A 19,096-nucleotide genomic window follows, 5' to 3' on the forward strand; every position below is an offset into this window, starting at 1 on the left:
ATAAAATTGCGAGTAAAACTGTACACTTATATTAATTTGACTGATTACTTTTGTGAAAAAGCAAATAATGCAAACCACATTACTGTGATATCTACAAGAAGATTTTAATTAGGATCATTTTGACATGTAATTTTAAAGTTGCATATTGCAGTAATAAAAATCTAGAACATGGTAAAGGTTCATCTGGACTATAGGGTTCACCTGATTATAAGCCACACATTATTTGAGACAGGAGTCAGATAAGTCTGTCAGTCAGACTTTACCAACTACGTTCACAGTAACTCAATAACTTTTTTAATTTAACATTCTATATTGAAAATGTTAACATCACATTGACGCTATTACATTTTTACCAGTTAAAGTTAGGAATAAAACAAGTAAATATTTATTTATATGAAATTAAATAAATATACAAAAAGCATAAATTAGCAGTGTAATGGACTCACAAATGCTTTGGGCAATAGTAAACAATGAATGAGTCATAAAAATCTTATATAAGTATGCAACACAATTCCTTTTTTTCTTATTTTTTTTACACTGTCAGTCTCTCTAGACCTGAGGTCAGCGACCTTTAACAGTGAAAGAGCCATTTGGGCTCGTTTTCTACTAATCAAAACCTAGAAGGAGCCGTATAGTTTTACTTTAGCCTTTAAGTTATTTGGATTTGCATTCATCACCTCTGTTTTTTTAATAATAAATATGAATTTTTTCTATTTCTTGGCATGCACAAGAGCAAAAATACAAGAAGAACCTAGCAGCTCTCAAAATTGGATTTATTATTTTTTTCAAACTCATTTTCAAAATAAAAGATGCTCTGTGCCAAACAGGGTCATCTCAGTGCAGCTCTGGGCAGCTTGTAATTAATGTTGTGCAGCATAGGATAAGATGGTTGAGTGGTTGACCTGATCACATGACACAAACGAACCTTGATTTCCATTAGGGAATCATCGTCATTCAAATAAATCAAAGTTGCTTTGTAAGAATAAAAAAAAAAAAAATGAGGAAAAAAATGAAATTAAAACTACTTATAACTTTGAAATGAAAAAGCTCAAATATATTGAAATATAAAAGCAACTCCTGATTAACAAAACAACACAGTTATCCTGAGCTGCATGTGACTCCAGATTGGCCGGTTTAAAGGTGGCCCCTGATTGGTTGGTTTGAAGATGGCTCCTGATTAGCCGGTTTAAAGGTGGCTCCTGATTGGCCAGTTTAAAGCTTAGCCCTGATTGGCCGGTTTAAAGCTGGCTCCTGATTGGCCAGTTTAAAACCGGCTCCTGATTGGCCGGTTTAAAGCTGGCTCCTGATTGGTCGGTTTAAAGCTTAGCCCTGATTGGTCGGTTTAAAGCCGGCTCCTGATTGGTCGGTTTAAAGCCGGCTCCTGATTGGTCGGTTTAAAGCCGGCTCCTGATTGGTTGGTTTAAAGCCGGCTCCTGATTGGTCGGTTTAAAACCGGCTCCTGATTGGCCAGTTTAAAATTGGCTCCTGATTGGTCGGTTTAAAGCTTAGCCCTGATTGGCCGGTTTAAAGCTGGCTCCCGATTGGCTGGTTTAAAGCTGGCTTCTGATTGGCCGGTTTAAAGAAATACTTTAAAATAAGAACTCTGTCAATCATCCTCTTTGTGCTTTGACACCTGTAGCCTAAAGTAAAAAAATAATTTACATAAAACTTCTATTCACCCTGCAGATCGTGTTTTCATTCTGTAAGACTGAAACTAGTTTGAGTAAGAAGGTTTGAACTTGGGAGCTTAAATAAGAGAGACAAAAAATACAAATGTTAATTTCTGTCTGAGAAAAGTATGTAAAGTGTTAAGTGAGGAGTTTTACAGCCTTAAAGAATAAATAATAACTGCAAAGAAATTAATAGGACTACTTTGCAGATTATTTTTTTCATTTTTAAAACAGAAATCCCATAATAAACGAGGGCCCACTCTGTATTACAAATAAGTCTAAGCACGAAGGTCAAACATGGAGTTGGTCTCATCTCTGCTCAAATTATAAATGGCATATACTTATATAGCACTGTATTACCTTCCTTGAAGGCCCAAAGCGCTTTATAGTCACAGACTCATTCACCCAGTAAAAATAGTACAGACAATCCTTATTTCAAAAACGTTCAGACGATGTCCTGAAACTTGTGATGCAGCTTTATCACACGTTTTTATTTATTCATCCACTAAATGTTGTTTTAAAGGTCATGTTATCTACAAAATTAATATCCCTAAACCATGTCATTATAGTCCAATTCACAAAGGTGGTTAGAATGGACAAAAATTTTACAGAAGTATGAATAGTCATAATTTAAAATAATACTGCTCAAGTGGAAATGATAGTAGCCTTCAACCTAGTTATCAGTCAAAGATCTGCAACCGAATGACTTGATTTAATTGTCTAAAACCTTGGATTAAATACTTTCACAACTTCTATTCACAAAAGAGGTTACCTCAGGATACTCTTAAAAAATGTAAGAAAAAAAAACTCTGAACAAGAGAGAGAATCAATCTAGACTGTAAAAATTAAATTTAGTTACAAAATGTGGCTGTGTTCAGTCTAAATATTAATTCTTGGAGGGCTGCACGATAGCGCGAAGGTCCTGGTTCAAATAATGGCCGGGACCCTTCGATTTGAAGTTTGCATGTTCTCCCCGTGTATGCGTGGGTTTTTGGGGGGTTTCTTCTCACAGTCCAAAAACATACTTCATAGGTTAATTGTTTACTCTAAACCAGGGGTCTCTAAATAATTTGGCGAGAGTTTCAGTAACTCTGTCAGCTTGGTAGACCGGGGTCCGAACATACAAAAATATTCACTCAATTTTTCACTTTTCTGTTCTTTTATTTAATTACAATGTGTAGTTACATTTGCAAAGAACTCCTTTAGCTTATTGTCTCAACAAGTATTTCTCTCATTCCTTTATGTACAAAATACATACATGTACATGCATTTTAGAGTAAAAAAAAAAAAAGATTGCACATAAATTTGCTTCCTTAATAATTTGCGTCCTATACAAGCCAATGACCTGCTTCTTATGCAATTCTAGGAAATTGTGGTTGGCAATTTTACAGAAGAGCAGTAGATCCCACATTTCTGCATGACACACTCAACTTTGATTAATTACGTGTTGCTGTGTGTTACAGCCCCAACGGGCAGACCTGGCTCAAGTCCAGAGGGAAAACCACAAATGGGACCATTACAAAAACTGGACACCAGTGAAAAAAAGGAGCACAGTTTATTAAATAAAGTAAACAAAGAAACTGTGTCATGAAAATCAAAAGGGAAAAACAATTAGTGTGCTGGTTGAAACAAAAAGACAAACCAAAAGGAATCGGGACCTTGGCCAAACATAAAATTAGACAGGGAGACCGCTGACCCGTCATAGTCTACAGCTAATGGCTTCCTCACCAAAACCACCTAAAGAAAACAATCAAAGCCTACAAACTAAGACTACCAAGGTCTCACCCAAACTAAAATAACAAAACCTAGCAGTGTAAGACTGCTAAGGACAAAGAAGGCAAAAGAGACCGAAACCAACCAGCACCACACCAGCTAAAACCCAACCAGCTCCTCACACACTGCACAAGTATCCAGTTGGTTGTCATGTGACTCATTTAATTCGGAAAAAGTGTTTCCATTGCAGTTTTGCAAAGTATGTCCATTTTGATACTACTCAAAAACCACTTTGCAGCGCTTCCGGTGTGAACTCGGCATAAAGCTGCAAACGTTTTACTTATCTGGAGAAGCCATTTTAGCTGATCTTGTATCTGTATCGAAGATGCTGGTTTATTGTTGAAAAAACACAATTTAAAGAAATATAAAGAAAGCCAAGCTTAACTGGATTATAAAAAAGAAAGAAAGCATGTACATTCTTTTCTGCAGTCATATGTTGTATTATATGAATTGCATTGCTGTTTTTTTCTTTTCAGGTAGAAGGATATAAAAGCAAAATATTAAGGCAAACTAATGTAGCAATAGGTGTATAAAAATATATACTTTTCACTATCATTATCTTCATGGTATATCTGTTATTTTGACTCCATCCCAGTGAAATAGGATTGTTCTGATTGATGTGCGTTTCTCCTTCGTGTTTGAGGTATTTTTCTTCTCTCTCCTCCCAGCAGTCACACTGCATTGGACTCTGATAAACATGGTGACAGCTCAGTGGTTTGAACAGAAATGCACCCTTGGATTCCAACACAAGTCATGTCTGACAACCACATTTAGCTGCCCAGTGTGACATCTGCGATATGACTGGCTGGCTTCTACCTGGATTAATCGTAATTAAAGGAGTGCTGCTTTCTCCCTGGGAATGACAGCTTCCTGATAAGACCCTGCCATCCTGCTGGTCACACCAGCCAGTCAACTGTCATTCATGGCAGCTATGTCCTGCCCTGCTATCAGAAATATCTAGGACTTCTTGAACGGGGCTGACTGAGTTTTTTCAGGAAGCAAAATATGGACCCATCACCTAGGCTCTTGGGATGTGTGATCTGAAAATCAAAGAGTAACAGCCGTGGTTTGGAGGAAAGAGATAAGTAATAAAATGACAAACACTGATAAACAGATTTCTGTAAATATTTTCTTTCTCTGGCAGTCCTTTTGGGGATACTTTTTTTTAATCTATGATGTGATTTAAAGCAGTCATCGTTCCTTTAATGGAATAATTTGTTAACGTGTCTATGATCTCAGTCAATTATTACTAAAATCTAGCTAATAAAGTTAGAGTTAACAAGCAAACACTATAGAACTTTTCAAGGACAAGAATTAGGAAATCATGACCTAGTCCTAGAATCAATAGCTTTTTACTATAAGATTCTAGGGATGCACCGAAGTGAACATTTTTGTCTGAAGCCGAATAATAAATAAAACGGTTGGCAGAACATTGAATGGTGGCCAAATATCAAATGAGGGTGTTGAAGGGGTCTTTTTTATGATTAAAACCTCCAAACTGAAGGATACAGAGCCCGCCGTAGTATGGGTGAACCGCGTTGCATTGTGCCGCGGAGGAGAAGCGCTTTTCTTCACGTGCTTGGAAGCACAAAATCTTACATTTAAATGTAATGACTTTACATGACCTTTTTAAGTTTACAACCGCTGTTGTGTTTGTTCGAGCACTGGAAGCTTTTCGCTATCGCAAGCTGATCAGCAACTATTGTGACGTCTGAATTCGGAGACACTATTTTTCCATAACTCTCCATTTGAAGGGCTAAATAGGGGAAAGGAGAAGGGAAGAATTTGAATTAGGCCTTAATCTTTTAAATATTTTAGTAATAACCTAGAATAAATTTACACCACTTTTTCAATTAAAACAAGTCTGAGCATATAGATTGGCAGTTTCACGTATATTTCACGCAGATTTTTTTTCAGTCAGGTGACTCCTCCAGTTCATCACAAGAACTCCAACAACTCAAGATTCTTGTATGAAATTTTCGTCTCCAAAGGTGCTGCCAGAGCTGCACCGGGGGGGTTGTCGCAGAGGTCTCCTGTCCCTAACTCCTGTGAATAAGGCGGGAAATACTGTATTCAGGCGAACAGATTCGGTGGCCAAATATTCAGCGCATTATACCAGTATAAACGTTTCTTTGTTTTTCTTTTTTTTTTAAACACACCATATCAATGAATTGCATTGCTCATCCCACATCATTGTGTACTCTTCTTTTTGGTACTCCTGAGGTTGTGTCTGCTTTCCTCCCTCATGAAATCCCCTTTTTCTCTTCCAAGACTTCTGGTTTAGTGAATGCAGCCGTTGCTGCTCTCTACCATACTGTGTTTGATCTTTTCTGTATTTTTAGCTGTGTGGTGACCTTGAGTTTGAAAGGCACTTTACAAATACAATGTATAAGTATTAAAACTATTCACAAGACTCAGTCGAAGTTTTAACTCCTACTTTTTAAGGATTTTAATCAATGTAATTGATCTTTAATAATATTTTTGACAATCTTTTGTCCTACTAAAACAGTGAGTAAACATTAGCTTGTGTTTAAAATGCATTTGGGCACATGCGTTTAGTCATTTCTGAACAAAAATAAACCTTTACCAGATCCTCAGATAATAAAGAACCGGTTAATCCAATTTGCTCACTGAAGTTTACCAATCTAGTTATTGTTCATATGAATTTGGCCTTTAAGCTCTCAGGCAGTGGCGTGCTACACTTTTCTGCTTGTTTTGTTGCAGGGAGTCATTTGCTGTTTCAGATTTTGTTTAGGGATTAAAAACCATGACTGGCACTGTGATTACCTCGGTGTGATTGCATTCGAGCTTTGTAATAACCTTGAAATGATTAGCAACAGTGGGTTGTATGAAACTCAGGGAACTGAAAAAGCCAAACTGATTTGAAAACAGGGTAAAACTGTCTGACATTCTCCTTCCTCCATCAGCACCGTCATTGGCAACATAATGTAGTTTCCAGGGCGTAATGCATGCATTCAAAACAGCATACGTGTTTTCCTGCAGATTCATTTCATGGTTTTCATGAAAAAGAATGTCATACAATAAGTGCAAGTCCCTATTCTTTAAACCTCAAGAATGGAAAAAAAGGAATTTAGGCCTGAAAATATTTACTTTTTCACAGGATCAATATTATGGCTGCTTTTTTCTATTACTGTTTTTTTATTTCTTTCTTTCACAGAGGTCATGGTTCAGAATTTACAGAGTCGTTGACTCAATAGCCTTTTCATTTATCAGCTTTTCTGGTGTTTTTAATTCCAAAACAAGTTTTTCTACCTCTCTGATCTGTTTAATTTCATTGCAATTAAAACATGTATCTTCTCCGTTTCTCCTACTGCAGTTTTAACATCAATTTAGTTTGGGGTAAAGGATGTGGGCATTTGAGGTAGGCGGTTTTTAATTCACTTAAGGACCCACTCCAAGGAAAATTGTGTTATTTGTTTTTTTAATGTTTTATAGCATTTTAGTGATGATGTAGAACTTAAAAGAATGTCAGACTTAAACTACATTTATGAGTATTTCTTTGATTAAATCATGCTGGATTATAAAACCTATAAGGTTTCAGCAACTGCGATGGCTGGGCTAATGTCCACTTGCAGACAAATAGATCTTAATTTTCCTCGTCTGAGCTGGAATTTTATGGAGCTTTGAACGGGCTAGATCAGCGTTTTGGACACGCGATTTCTACGTGGTTTTTACACCCGTCTTGGGACAACTTCAGACTATGATAGTACAGACTAAACAGCCATTTTCTGACCGTTATTACAGTTCTATGAGTCAGTGAATGCACCGAGACTGAAGTTACCACCCTCATGGATTTTGATTGGTCCTTTGTGTTAGCCCCGCCCCAACGCGCCACAACAGGGCCAAAAGTTTTGAAACTGAAACTTTCAGATTCGAAAACGAAAAACAAGAAGAGTTGAAAGTGAAAAAAAAGTTTTGAAATTGAATTGTCTCCTTGAATTGTTTTGTAACCTAAAAAACAGAACATTTGAAGCTAAAAATAACTACGTTTCTTTTAGAATAGCACAAAGTTTTGGACATTTTACATTTTTTTCGGCCAAACACTAATGTTTTTTTTTCAAAATATTTTATTTGGGTTTTAAATAATATTGGCCCCGAATTAGCTCCACAGAATCCGTTTCAAAGCTGTATGGCCAGATAGCTCCAATATTGTTTAAAGTTTTTTTGCTACGGTAATGTTAGTTTTTTTGTTGTGAGGGGCTGTAAGCCAACGGGAGAGAATGTAAACAAAGGAATGCAGGGATATCAATTCCTTGCCAACAGTCCTGCCCACAACCCAGAGATGAATTTCTAATGAACACCTGCTGCTCTGCAGAAAATGTCTTTAAACAAACTACACAGTTTTTTTTTATTCAAGCTAAAAGTGGCATAATCATAATTAAAGGACCACTGAGAACAAATTTACAATATTTTAAAATATAGTTTGAATGGGCTTTAAGGCTGATGACTCCACACACAGAGACAATCTCACAATATTTTAAATTCCAAAAGAAAATGATTATAATCAAATATTTTCAACAATCAAGTTTGCTGAAATTTACTCATTTATTAAAAGCCAACATCTTAGATAAAAGTATATTTTCTCACTAGCGTGATAATTTCAAGAGCCTTGAGTCAAATGCTGGATCTAAAGATCCAAAGTTACACACACAGAATCTACATCTCTTTTGCGTAATACAGACCATCTCTGATCTTTCAGAAGATAAATCAGTGAGAATCTTCCATGATGCCCAGCATGCAGATCCTGCAGAGCTGCAGCAGCTGAAACTTTAGGCCTTTGATCAGTTTTCTTAAGGCTTTTCTTGTGTACAAGATGCTTCTTTCTGCAGCTTCTCTGGCCACATCTCTCAAATGATAAAGAAAAATCCTGTTTCTTTGTTAGATGTGTTAACATTGATAAACATTTTGTCCTTAAAATAGTTTTTCAAATCAGTTTATAAATTGTTTAAAAAAAAGTTATTAGCTGACTACAAGTGTGTTGATTTAACTTCCTTAAGATACTTCAACCACGTTAATCAATAAAATCTTCCTATGTATGATGTTAAATTCAAAACAATGAAATATTCAACGATTTAAAGCATGACACGAGAAACAAAAACACATAAAGGACAAATGGAATTTTGAAAAGAGAGGGTGTTAAAAGTAACAGAAGGACATTAAGGTTGTAATGGCAATGGTCCAGCTTGGCACCTCTACTGGGTCTTGGCCTGGATGTCTGGGTCAGACTGTCCCAATGTCATCACCACTCTCCCACAGGGAGCACCATGACATAAAATGTCATGAATGTTACGGATTTCTGAAGCTCAGAAAGGCGGAAACTGACTGCTGAGTAGAATAGCATAGAATTGGGACTGTCCTAGCAAATAGCTGTAGAAGCAAACACATCCCTTAACCCCTCAGATCTGTGATGGGAATCTCATACCTCACCTTTGCCAACACAGCACATTGTGTAGAGGGTGGTTGATGTTACTCATTAAGGCAGTGAGCTTATTTTTTTAGCCGCATCTCCACCAGCACCTCAAGTAACCCTAACTTTCCCCTAAAATAACAGAACAGTCTGTGTTCATCAGTTTGTCCCATCACCTGCTGTCCTGCTTTAACAGAGCTCTGGGAGATGACGTAATACAGGGTCGCCCCCTGAAGGCGCCGCCATTATGGCATCAATTAGGGTTGATGAACTGAATCAGCTGTCTGCCGTAGTGAAGGAGGTTAACCGTGGTTGATAACTGCTACACCCCAGAAAACAGACGCAGAAAAAAGAAAGGTAAATATCCCACCTCATACGCGGGATTAGGGACCGGAGGGATTCGCAAATACCCCCCTCGGCCCAAAGATTTCTGTTGACGGTCCATCTATACTTATCAAAAACACTCCTGATCATGCTTTGTAAAACTTTTATTAAAGAACATTGCAGTATTGCTCAACAGTTGCACACAGTTGTCTTTTTTAGATACGAGTCTGTAGAGCCACTATGACTTGACATCTCGTTGAGATTGGACAACTCCAAGAGTATCCGCTAGATGCCTTCCTGTTCCTAGTGTGGTGTAATGCTATGTGCACACCAGACATGCAATGTGCATTCAAGAAGGCACTGAAAGCTGGTTCTTGAAAATATTTTTAGCATATGGTATTCACAATGGACTGTTGCTACCCCATACTAGTGTATGTACACACAGTTGGAAGAGGCTTGATATGAAGTGTTGAAACAGTCCAAATCTTTCTTCAGGGTTTTTCTTTCACAGCTCTATTCCGATATATGTTTACAAAGACTTTTCAAAGACTTTTCATTGGAAGTGGTTGCCGAGGTCGGTGTGAACATAGCATTGTAGGCATTGTAGGCAAATGCAACCAGAGAATTTGCACTTCTGTATTGTTACGAAAGAGATAAGCCTGCGACCACCATGACCCAAAACTCAAGAAAAAAGCAAGTAATAGAGGCATTTAAATTCAAATAAAAAAAAAAACAGATTTTGAAATGAGAAGACAGTCAGCTGAAGCAGCAATCGGTGAATATACACAACAACACTATCCAACAACAGAATCCAATATTTCTTTATCTTTGCATTGTGGATATTTATAGAACTTCTTCAGTCAAAACAGTGTAATAAAATGATCTTGTCCATAGAAAGACAATGTCATCCATACAAGATGAGCGTGAAAACAGGACTGTTAAATACTCAAAGTTTCTGGGAAAGGAGTTTGATACAGAAAGAGACTTGTGTCCCCCACCTTGAAGAGGTTTGACATATTGATTTTGCGGAGCTGAATAAAAGCATGCCATTTGAAAGCTGTCTATTGATTCAGACTCAACAAAGACACTGATGCCTTTTAAGATAACTTTTAAATTGAAACACCAGCAGCAGAAATAACATACTTTGAAAGAAGAATCCTTCCTTCTAGTTTTATGGTTGTTAAATTGACATTTGAGTCTACATTCACACCCCTCTCAAGCAATGCTCATTCAAGCGGCAACAAAAGCCTATGTAAACGTGTGTTTCAGGCTACTGCGTTGAAAACTCTTGCAATCCCAAGTAGCTATGCACGTTTCTACGCCCATTTTCAAGCTCTACATAGAAAATGTGTGGCCATTAAACGCATGTTGCAAATTCAACCAAATCACACTTTAGCCAATCAGAGACTGGTAGTGATGCATGGATGACGTCACTTTTAATTTGTGGAAGTGCCAAATTGATCATGGAGGAGAAACTAATAATTGCCGTTTGTGCCCGGCCAGAACTCTCTGACACCACGTCTTATATGTCTTGGAATAGAGCTGGAAAGAGAAAAAGCCTGGTTCGAAATTTGGAAGAATTGCACCACGTTAACATTTTTCACCAAACCTCTTCTAACTGGAGGTGGTGGACATGGTACAAGAAAAGGAACCCCCTCCCTGAGTTTTTGTGTTCTTACATGTATACCAAATGCCTGGTGTGTCTGTAGCTTAAAAGAGCCATACTATAAAACATTTAATTTTTTAGATTTTAAGTGTATTATTATGTTCATTTCTCGCTATAAACGACCTCAAAGCATTTTTTGGATCAGTTTACGCATTTCTGAGTAATCCTCTAAAAACATGCGTTCTCAACAGCAGCCCCTCCCATACCCACAAAAATGAGCAGGTCCTCATGACCTGACAGCCCCCATCAGGAAGAGTCTCATCTGCCCCCAAGCTAACAAAAACAAAACAAGCAGCTCGAGCTAGCGGTGATCCACTAGCTTCACCCCCCCAGCTAGTCAGGAAACTCTCATTCTTTGGTGTTCAAACTTCGTGCGGTGGCATAGGAAAACATGGGCTGGTGAGAAGTCTGCACAACATGTTGAGATGAATCCAAATTAGAATGGCGCAAGCAGACGGGGGATATTGGTAGGACGGCAGAAGAAAGGGAGCAGACTATTTCCTGGTGGAAGAATACTCTGCAATATAACAAAGCATTACAAACAAAAAACTGGTATAAATGTAACCGGGTGGTAACAAGTGTATTTTAGTTACTGGACTTGTTGTGTATGTTCCACTTTTGGACAGCAGAGGGCGTAGTTTTTACTATTCAGATAGCGCCAATTTCACATAGAGGATTATGGGAAAATCCCAAAAGACAGGAGAAAAAGGGGGTAGACTGCACGTTGCATCGGTGAGAATTTCTTGTGTTCTGTATCTGGAATTATCTTAGCCAGATGATGTTTTTGTGTTTTGAACAGTGGTTAAAAGTGTGTTTTACAGACACCAAGAAAGCCTTATGTTTTGTTCTGTTTTGATAGGTGTCTTGAATGGTGAAATTTGAGAACGTTGTTTCTGTTGGCTTCAGGGACATGTGTCCATTTGGTAGGATTTCTTTATTTAAAATGGTACAATGGGATAAGTATTGTAAATAAATGAAACAGTGAAATGACATGTTTGTTTTAATTTCTCCATTTAGGTGCCACTGTTGTATTCTTCTTGTTAACTTTTTAAGTTTGAATGTTTATTTAGTTTTTTTTTAAAACTGCCAAACAGGGAAAATAAAGGATCCCACTATAAATTATTTGAAGCTTGTGTGTCATTAAATCCGGCTTCATAAATGTACGTCTTACAGACAAAAAAAAAAAGTTATTGTTTGTTTTCTTTCTCTTTATCCACACCCACAAAAATTCAAAAACAGCTCAAGAATATTCATTTTTTCCTCAATTTCCACATCCGTCCGTCACCCAGATGCACCCAAGTCTATAAACATAGTTCCTATGTATACAATCATCGTGTCCCTTTGGCATCCTCCTTCATTAAGACGAAAGAACTCTAAAGTAGATGGCAGGTCATCAACGCTCCATCCGCAGGATGCAAATATGTGACTTACCGGATCTGTCCAGGGACGAAGCATGTGAAGGTCTCACCCAATGGTAGATAGATTTCCAACATCTTCCACCAATGCGGTTGGTACTCTTCTCCAACGTCTTGGTAATCCTTCATAATGTAATCCATAATAATGTGTGTTCTGTGGCTGTCAACATTGTGCTTGGTTCACTCCGGACATGCCCCTCCCAAATATTCACTCTGGTCAGGCCTTTCCCAGCTGATGTCCGAGAGACTCTCCTCTCATTTGTAATGTTTGTAATCAGTCTAGCACCTGTGTGACAGGAAGTCCCCAGGTAGCCATGTTTGTAGTCCAAAGTTTCTCTTATGATGTAGGTAAAAAGTCCACCACCATTTATTCAAACAGAAACTCAGAGAAGAAAAAAGAGACAATTTTAACCAGGGTTATCACATGGAAATCCATTAATGAATTCCCGTTCAAATTTAAATATAAACATATATGTGGCAATGCCTTAAAGCAAGTGACAATTTGGGAGAACTGGTTTAACTGTGGATTATTGTTCAATGGCAGAAAGGTAAAGCAAAGAAGATTTTTGAAGATTGTTGATACAGAGATTTTATGTCATCATTCCAATAAATTTAGGTTCATTTCATTTTTATTCATTAATAATTAAAACATACATTATAAACTTGAGTTGTAAACTCAAGCATGATGGAAAAGGAAATAAAAGTGAAAAGGGTTCAGAAAGAAGACAGAATGAAATGTTCATCTGGTTGACGTCATGATGTGGGTGGCACCCATAAGGAGCAAAACATGCTGCCTCATAGATCGTGTTGTTTTACTTCCGGTTATAATAGTCCACAAAGATGACTCATATTTCATAAAGGATTTTTTTTTAGTGTTCCAAAGGTTATATATGATCATTTAAATGGATTTAGTTTACTCTGAAAGACTGAAAAAACCACGGAATGGGCCCTTTAAGACATTCAGCAGTGCTCTGACTTTTTACAAAATTAGATTCCTAAAGAACATAGTTTTTATTTGCATTGTTGCTTCTATGATTTTATCGTTTTTTTTTTTTTTTATGTGGTTGTTTTCATTACCCTTTTTTTATAAGTTCTTTTCATGTTTCATTTAGAAATTATTTAAAAACAAATTATCAATGGTTGTCAGAAATTTTCTATTTAAATAAAATGAACATTCAGATATACAAAAACATTTTGACATTGTCATAGACTTGGAATGACCTTAAAGAAATACCATTTATGTCAACATTGTGCGGGGACCGGACTAATCTTATCAAGCTGCTTCTACCCAAGACAATGAATAAAAAAAGATAAGAACAATGACAGGATGAGATGCTATCACTGCTCTTATTGATAGTATACTTCTCTCTTGTTCTGTCAGCTATTTGCTGCTCTTTGTGGGCTAAAAAAGAAAAACACTGATTCTAAACATTTTCTTGTCACAAAAATATATATATTTGGGTTGTAAATCAAATATTATCATCAAAGTTCTGTAGCATTTTAAAGTTGGTGCTACCCGCATGGCACAAAAACACATAACATTTACCCCTCTATGCATTTTCCTTGGTGTATCTGCACATCCACACCTCACTCTCCACTGACACCTCCCGCTTGGTAGGCCGAGGCCTAAGGCCTTATCCGGTGGATCAAGAGTTCCAGTCTCCCAAGTCTTCCTTCAGGCCTCCTCTGTTTGGTGGGACAGAACATCTCCCCAGACAGGAGAAGGAGGAATCTTTAACAGATGCCTGACTTGACCCGTCTCACTGTAATAGAGCACCACTTCTTTACCTTGTTTCTAAAAGATCCACCCAGTGAAAGAAGTTCATTTCAACCTCTTATATCATGTATTCTATTTTTCCAATCATGATCCAGGACCTATCAGTCATTAAATCGTTCAATAAAGGTTAAAACGCAGTTCAAACAAAAGTCCAGCTACTGCATTTTTTGTTTCTTCTTTAACCTTTTCAGCTGCTCTGAGCTGTTGTTCACATTTACCAGAGCAGTAGCTTTTTTTTTTTCAAGCAATTCTGAACCTTTTGCTTTACACCTGTATAAACAAATATTCATGATGTACAATGTGCCAGAAGTGTGTTTTGAAAGTATATAGACCTCCCAGTACTCAGAGACTCTTTTTAGGTACCAGTATCTGTCTAGGATTTTCTAGATTTTTATCTAAATCCAATGTGTATAAGCTCAATCATGTTTAAAAAAACATGCACTCCACCTTTTTTTGATCATAAAAACTAGAACAACAGCAAGGGGAAACAAGAATGTGACTATTTGACCTCCTTGATGCCTGAATTTCCAGCAATGAAAAATATTCACTTGTGTTTTGACTTTCAAGTAGACACTAAATCAAGATCATTCTGGAGCTGATGTGGTTTGATGCCTATTTGCATCAATAGACATCAAGGACTAAACATTTTCTTTCAAAAAGATGAGAATTGTATCTGTTCGCATAACATTCAGACTCCTGTTTTATGCATGTCTGTGATGACTGAGCACTTTTGTTTGGTTTCTCACTGATGTTTTTGGTTCTTGTTTTGAGCTGTCCTCTTGTCACATTCACTACAGGTTCATGTTAATAATCATCTACAGCGTTTTTTTTATTTCTGTTTATTTTCCTCAGCCTATTCAAGTGTCCTGTTTTCAAGTCCCCTGCTTTGTCACCTTTTTGTTTCTCCATAGGTTTCGTCATGTTTAAGTTTATTTACTAAATGTTTGAGTTTCTGTGGTGTCTACATCTCTGGTTCCTGACGATGTCAGCGGATGGAGAATGTTTCTCTAATAAATAAAAGTTTCATACCAGGACCTCAAGGTTAATGTTCAGTTGCAAAGATCTATAAAACAAGATAGAGAACAATTCTATATTTAGGATTTAACACTTTAAATGTAGATCTAAAATTCCACGTCAGGTGTGTTGTGTATGTTTCTTTTTGTTCCTGAAATGAATATTTCATGAAATGGTAGTAAATACTCATGTCTGGGTTGGTCTGGCTCAGAAGCATGTTTGATGGACAGTCTCTTAGCAGAAAAGAAAGTTGACTCCACACAACTCTTGTCTCCACCACAGTTTTCTGGTAAAAATTAACGATGTAGCATCGGTACCAAACAATACCAGTTTTGGTATCTACGTACGTACCACTGGGGACTCCGGCTTCCTCCCACTGTCCAAAAACATGCTTCGTAGGTTAATTGGTGACTCTAAATTGCCCCTAGGTGTGAATGTGAGAGTGAATGGGTGTGTGATTGAGGCCCTGAGACAGACTGGCGACCTGTCCAGGGTTCGCCCATCAGCAGTCGGGTTAGGCTCCGGCATCCGAGTGACCCCGAAAGGGACAAAAAAACAAAGACTAAAAAGCAGATTTTAAAGGGAATCAAACAATTATTTTGAAATAAATTAATACATTTAGATTAATATGTAAGATTACAGCATAATAAAAGTTCCTCTGTCATTTTTCCTTCAATGGCTTTGTGTTCGTTGCTGTCATGTAAACAGTGTCGGACCAAACGGTGAGCCGACAACAGAAACAATCGGTGTGCGTTCTGACCGAGGTTCTTAGTGAGTGAACGCTCACACCTTTCTGAAGTTTAGTAGGAAGAAAATCTCCATGTCTGCTAGTGCAGCGTGGCGCTCAGAGGAGTCTAACATACATTTATAGTGACATTTATATCAGAGGTTGTTTGATAGGCTATTCTGCATGTCAGTCAACATACTTCACAGCGAGGAAGATGTTTGGCTGATTTGATTGGCCCCAATCAACCCACAGTTCTTTCAGTCGATTGTGATTGTAAGCTTCACCAACAACTTCTAGAGTTGCTTTTCTGTCAAAGAAAGTGAGACTTAGGACTTTACAATAGAAATATACAGATAAGTTTAATTTGTAATTCAATTTCAACGTTTTTAAACTTTTTTGTTCAAGTTCTGAGATATATCTGTCCCCAGTTAGATGTTGATTTTTAACAGTGTTTGAATTGTTTTAGTGATTTCTTTGTTCCCTTTATTTGAACTTCTGTTATTTCAGCTTATGAGGCAGTGAATAAAGCCTCAACATAACACCAAAAGTGTGATGTGGTTCACTAAAACCAGCAGTCTGCAGGCTGTCAGTGCAACAATGAACAAAGCCTAAGGGAATACAACAACTCTGTGTGCACAACCTTAAAAACTGTGAGTGGACCAAAGGCTCTGTGAGCAAAAGGGCAGCTGACAAAGTAAATGAATGTCAGAAATCAAAATTTATCTGAAATAGAAAAAAACTAACTAAAAACCTCCAGTAGCATTAAAATGTATCAACCTCTTCAAAAGAAACCATGAAGTTTCCCAATAAGAAAACATTATTTTATCTTTGCAGATCATTTTAAGAGAAAGGTGTCTTCTCAGTTATGTGTTAAAGGCTCAGTGAGGTAATGGAGAGGCTTACTGAGATCTTGGAACACCATATATATACACGACTCAATAAAAACAGAACGGTTAAGTTACCCAGCATTTCCTTTGGCTGCTAATCAAAGACTGCTTGCAACAAGACAAAAAGCGTCAATTGAAAGTTGTGTCATGTGAACTTAACTTTAAGTTCAACCTCTGACTGATGCAGGCACTACAGATAAGTTCCACCCTCAGAACCTTTTGAGGTCATTGTTTTGACCTGCTGTATTTTTTCATATACATTTTTTGGCCAGAGGTGTGACTTATATTTGATCTTTTTTCTTTTAAATAAAAAGGCTTTCATGTTTATTACTTTCCCACAAACAACCACTAGAGGGCACTGTAGCTTTGTGTATCAGTATTTGTTATTGGTAGCAATGCAGAAGAAGAAGCATAGTCCAAAACAAACATGGCTGAGAATCTGAGCGTTCTCCTCCTGAACTATAAGAGCAAGTACCGAGGAAAAAGATAAATTATTCTTGGTATTTTTTTTTTTTTACCTCCACAGACTAATGAAGTACATTCACGTACCAGCTTGCAGTTGAATAACAAATGTTTTCTATTAACTTATGGTTTGTGTTAAAACTTGCCTTGAAAGGAAAGAGAAGATGTACATTTTTCGCTAATTTAATAGAGCTAAAATAGGAAAAGTATAGATAAAGATGTGCAAATCCAGCCGTTTTCTAAGAAAAGACCAAAGAGGAAACCTTTTGAATCACTCTAAATAACAACAGTGAATCTCTTTCCTGTTTACCTTCAGCTCCACACTCACAGACAAGCGATCCAATTTCGCTAAGGTGGCCCGAGAAACTGAATTGACTTCATTCTCACAGGAAAATATTTAGTAAACACAAATTGTAGAAACATCAGTTGAAATTTGCATTTGCATTATACAGCTTTGTTGCTGACCGGAGCGCTCCAGCTTATCTGTGAGTGCAGGCTCGGGAGGTCTGCACCTGGAATGAGAGGCTGCCGGGGCTTCCTGCAGCTCGGGAGCTCCAATAACCCTGACCCTGCAAAAGCAGGAGCTGCTTCCATTCCAATATTCACTGGCAACTCACAAGCACACGCGATTCACCTTCACTTGTGCCCAAAGACGCACAAAGAAACCCTTCTGCCTGGGTGAGTGGACCTGCATTAGCTGGCAAACATCTTCAAGCCCTTTAGCCAACAGAGATTTCTGCTTGCCCTCTTTTTCTTATCACCTCACCTATTGAAAGTCTTCTATTTATGCTTAAGAGCACATATTTCATGTTTTTGGAAAGCTAAACCTGAAAAAACTCATTTACATTGCATTAAAAAGATACAATATGATTTTAGTTTAAGCTATATTGGTTGTTTTTCACTAATTTAGAAGGCTTAGATGAATTGTGTAACATTCTGGTGGCGTAATCTTTTTAACAATTATGCAATGATAAATGGGTACAACAATTACACTTGGGCCATTAGGTCTGTCTCCAGTGATCAAACTGATGTTTTATCTCTTTCAACAGTATTATCTGCTCTCTGAGTGAGTATCATGATTATTCACTTCTACAAATGATTGGTTTTAGGTGTTCATTTTTAATGAAGCCATCCATAGAGAGGCTTTGTTGAGCTCAAATGTCTGACATGACACTTGAAGACAGAGGGAGGAAAGGCACAAATGTACCATACGGTAAAAAAACAAACAAAACGAGTTCTGTCTATAATGTCCATTCCAATATGGTGTCCAACTTTGCGTACCTTACAAGCTAGAATTCCACCTCCAATGGTATATAACATTGATTTGAGCTTTCCAGCTGTGCAGCTCGGACAACGGAAAACAAAGACATACATTGGTCTAATCGTGTGCAAGTGGATGCATCAGAATGGAGCAGAGCAGAGAGCTTGTGGCTTTCCAATTGTTGCACACTTGAAAGGACGACCCGCACAAATGTGGATTTTTTTTTTATTTTTGCCTTTAGTGAGCAGCTCCAACATAAACACAGCAACAATTAAACCTCTGTCCCGATGTTTCATTGGGTTAAACTTAGCTTTTTACATCTATCTACAAAATACATCAGTAATTCTCCATCTCAAATCACTGTGACCATGGCTAACTACATATTCAGAACTCCATATCCGCCATGATAACCCATTCTTGTGTTAGCATTAGCTGCTAAGTACTAGCAATATAGCTAATTACATGAAAAGAACAGCGACACAAAAAATACAGATGACGGCCAACTTCCTGTATTATCTTACACCTTGTGGTTCATTTTACTTTATCCATGTTATCTCTCTTCTGCAGCTTACCTGGAACATAAACACAGCACACAATGAACCTCTGTCTCCATGTTTCATTCAACAGCAGGCCAAGTTGATCTCAGCTCCCCTGCCCTGCTCAGTCTAGGGAAACTCCCCCTTGTGGTGAGA

The 19,096-nt window shown here is 37.6% G+C and overlaps 1 protein-coding gene and 1 long non-coding RNA gene across 2 annotated transcripts in view; one reads left to right on the top strand and one right to left on the bottom strand.

The window, feature by feature from the left end:
- LOC112160622 (protein kinase C-binding protein NELL1) overlaps positions 1 to 13,082 on the bottom strand; it is a 400,547-nt gene extending 387,465 nt beyond the window's left edge. The window contains exon 1 of the mRNA XM_024295273.2: positions 12,293 to 13,082. The gene's annotated coding sequence lies outside the window, so the exon portion shown is untranslated. The remainder of the gene's footprint in view (positions 1 to 12,292) is intronic.
- On the top strand, positions 9,603 to 11,983 carry LOC118600066. The gene is made up of 2 exons (XR_004949645.1): positions 9,603 to 11,593; positions 11,721 to 11,983. It is a non-coding gene; the product is annotated as an uncharacterized LOC118600066 (long non-coding RNA).
- Positions 13,083 to 19,096: the final 6,014 nt, after the last annotated feature.

This window comes from Oryzias melastigma, linkage group LG3 (assembly GCF_002922805.2).
Source record: "Oryzias melastigma strain HK-1 linkage group LG3, ASM292280v2, whole genome shotgun sequence".
Classification (NCBI taxonomy): Eukaryota; Metazoa; Chordata; class Actinopteri; order Beloniformes; family Adrianichthyidae; genus Oryzias; species Oryzias melastigma.